Below are 3,985 nucleotides of genomic sequence, written 5' to 3'. Positions count from 1 at the left end.
CACGACTGTGGTGTATTTGTTATGAAGTATATCAAAGTTCATGTAGAATATAACAACCATAATCATCCTCAATCGTTGCCGCCATACCAGAGCAAGCACAAATATTCTGCATGATAGAGAGGGGGTGCTGCTGATGACCATCTATTTGATCTATTCCTACTATCAGAACCTCCATCGTTTGCAAACCATCCTTTGCAGTTGAAAAAATATCTACCTAATCTATGATATACTTTATGACAAATATGCTACCATCGTGAGGGTTCCATCTTATTTGCTTGATGGGATCCATACATTGTGCAACTTTGTTAACTCTGCCTCGAAGCTTTCTTCCCTAGCAAGTTGAATTTTATGCGCACCTGGATTACATTCAAAGCACATCACTATTTGGATGTGGGGGTGATGCTGATGTCTATTTTCCTTGATGATGATGGTCATGTATTGTATCTAAGCTAAATCATTGGTCATGATATATTGTAACTAAATACTCATATTTTTTGTAAATGAATATGGTTGTAAATCACGTTGATTTGTAGTTATGAAGTTACTATGACAACAATATCTTTGTGAACGATGTCAATTTGTATTTATGAAGTTATCTCAATTTGTATCATTGAAGTTACCTCAATTTGTAGTTTACTAAGTCTAAACATCGTGTCGATTTGTTTATTATTTTTTTTTGCCTTTTATGAATCAATCATTGTGTAAATCATGATAGGACATATCGTTCACATAGATAAAGCTCATAAACACAAATCACGATAGGACAAATTGTTTCCACTTTATGTTCATGGCTGTATAGATCGTGATAGAATACTTCTATAAAAAAGACTGTGATCTCTTATAGAACTGGTTGCAAGCAAATCACAATAACACGTAGCATTTATATGTACAAATTGTTTCAGCCTTTTATCAATTTTTGTGTAAATCATGATAGGAAGACAACTCATAAAAGCAAATCATAATTTTCACAGTACACAATGCTAAACGCTTCTTCGATTTTGTTTTATAAAGGCCGAACATTACAACGATTTGTTCAGTGTTACTTGTGTGTTACACTTATTAAAAAAAGAATTATACATTTATAGAATGTCACGTTACAAAAAAGAATTATAGAATTACAATAAAGAATTATAGAATTACAACAAATAATTATCAGGATAAAAAATCACATAATGTTTATTTAGTGGCACTTGACAACTTAGATGGACTATGACATACAAATCATCTATTTCTTTTCCTTGGTAGACTCTCTTTCCTCGGTATCCTCTTGGTTCCCTCAATCTTATTAAAACCACTAGTAATCATCTCTACCAGTGTACCATATTGTGATCACATTTGTCTGTCCAAATTCTGCACCTGCTTCCGTAACTCCTTATTCACTCTCTCTAACATCTCTAACCTTTTGGCGGAGACTACTTTCTTTTTGGTGAGATGTGTTCGCTCCTCATTGTGTACTACAATTGAGGGAATCGTTGTTGTAGCCGGCGTGACAAGATAAACATTTTTTCTATGCTGAGAGATGACATGTTGGGGGGTGTGAGGGACACATGGGTTCCAAATATTTTCATGTTGTTTCTTTTCAATCTCTAGATTTCGACGCATGGGTTCCCAATATTTTTGAAATAGTTGGGGTCATATTGTCATTCTTTATAATCATATGATATGGTACAAACACCTCATTTATTCTAGCTATCCAATTGTTTCGTGAAGCGTTCGTGCCAATTCATGTTCTTGGCTCCACCACTATTCATCTTTATTCTCACTTCCACAGGCTACTTTAGGGTAGGCTATCCCAAGCCAGCTTGTAGAAGAACTCCACTACCATGCTGCAACTCGGGTTCAGATTTGCTAAATAGACAAATATCGCAACCAGACAGTCTCGCAGCCTCAGTAATAACCTCTTGGTCTTTGTCCTCCTCATCTCCATACAGTCTCCACACAACCTGTACATTAGAGATTATGGTTTAGGTATAGACATAATTCTTTATGCTAATGAATGCTAAATATTAAAATGATTTATAATAACGAGTGCTAAATATATTACAATGATTGTTACTAATGAGTGCTTTGTATTCAAATGATTTACTCTAATGAATGCTACATATTACAATGATTTATAATAATGAAGGCTAAATGCTAAAACAATAATGTTTTGTACTAACGAAGACAAAATCCTGCAATGATCATTACTTAAGAATGCTAAAGATTACAATGATTTACACTAATGAAAGTTAAATGCTAAAGCGATAATGATTTGTATTAAGGAATACAAAATCCTGTAACGATCATTACTTAAGGATGTTAAACATTAAAACAATTTATACTAATGAATGCTAAATGCTAATGCGATAATGATTTATACTAACGAAGACAAAATCCTATAGCGATGATTACTTAAGAATGCTAAACAATTCAAAGATTTACACTAATAAAAGTTAAATGCTAAAGTGATAACGATTTGTACTAAGGAATACAAAATCCTACAATGATCATTACTTTAGAAGGTTAAACATTAGAATAATTTATACTAATAAATGCTAAATGATAATGTGATAATGATTTGTACTAACGAAGACAAAATCCTGTAGCAATGATTACTTAAGAATGCTAAATATTTCAACGATCTATACTAACAAATGATAAATACTGAAATAATTGTAAATGATTTTAAACCATTTACCTCATTTAATTGTAGACCCTCTAAAATGAACTTAGCATTATCCTCCTTGACATTTATTGTAGCCCATCAATCGATCTTGGGAAAACCACAAATCGCAAGGCTACACTAAGGACGCAAGCCGACAATATGCTCCCACGCCCAAACCTATAAAAATAATATATTAGTAAAACTATAACCTTCAATGATCTTAGTCTACAACTACCAAATATGTAATAAATAATTACCCAGACAAATGAACAAAACCCTTCGACTATTTTTGTACCCTTACTCGCACGACACAGTTGATTATACAAGTTTGTGAGCATAGCAGCACCCCATGCATAGTTGTCTACTTTATCTAAGTCTTCCAAGAACGACAACCACAGGTAACTTAACCTCGAACCAAACAAATCAAAAAATAAAGTAAGTCTAAAAAAATAAAGAAGGAAGTCGCGTAACTCTTGGTCAGCTCTTTGAGATGCATATGTAGCGAACCCTCCTCATTTATTACAGAAAGAAGAAACTTTGATTGATGTGGAATTGCTTCCACCAGAAATACATTGGCTCCAGTCCTTCATCGACATTCCTAGAAGGGCCGTGCACTTTTCCCTTGCATTATAGTTTGAATCTCGTGCTAGGATAGCAATTCCATGACACTTAAGACTCGTAATCCATGTCACATCTTCTAGGGTTATGGTGATCTTAAAAGAATCAAACTAGAATATGTTCGTCTTATGATTCCACTTATTGACCAGGTGAGTATGGTGTTCCAGCACGTTTTAAAATAATGCTGGTTCAGAAGGTCGTCGAAGTGCATATTTCGTAATCGGTCCTTCTGATATTCACTCAGATGTCTATACCACGATAGAACTACAAGCCACTGATACCGCTCTCTGAGCTTTTTACCTGGTGATCTACTTCTCTTCTGACCTTCCTGTAACACAAAATAACATATTATTCGTATCAAATCAAAATTAGTCCTATTTGTACTTCTACACATCGCTGTATACAGTAATCACTATACACACTACAACAAAGCAGTAGATTAGCGACGACCACATTCCGTCGCTAATCCGTCGCTAACCATGTTAGCGACGGATTAGCGACAACGCGGCGATAGTATGCTTACGTCGCGAATATTTCGATGCTAACTGGTGACGGAATAATTCCGTCGCCAAGTCCGTCGCTAATTGCGACGGAATAACAAGCGCTATATTCCGTCGCCAATCCGCCGGTACTAAACGGCGACCAGGCGTGGCGACGGATTTAATTCCGTCGCTAAGCCGTCGCTAGATTAATATGAATAGCGACGGAATCATCCGTCGC

The sequence above is a fragment of the Nuphar pumila genome, chromosome 17 (assembly GCF_984573655.1).
Source record: "Nuphar pumila chromosome 17, dmNupPumi1.hap1.1, whole genome shotgun sequence".
Lineage (NCBI taxonomy): Eukaryota > Viridiplantae > Streptophyta > Magnoliopsida > Nymphaeales > Nymphaeaceae > Nuphar > Nuphar pumila.
This window is presented reverse-complemented; position numbering follows the sequence as displayed.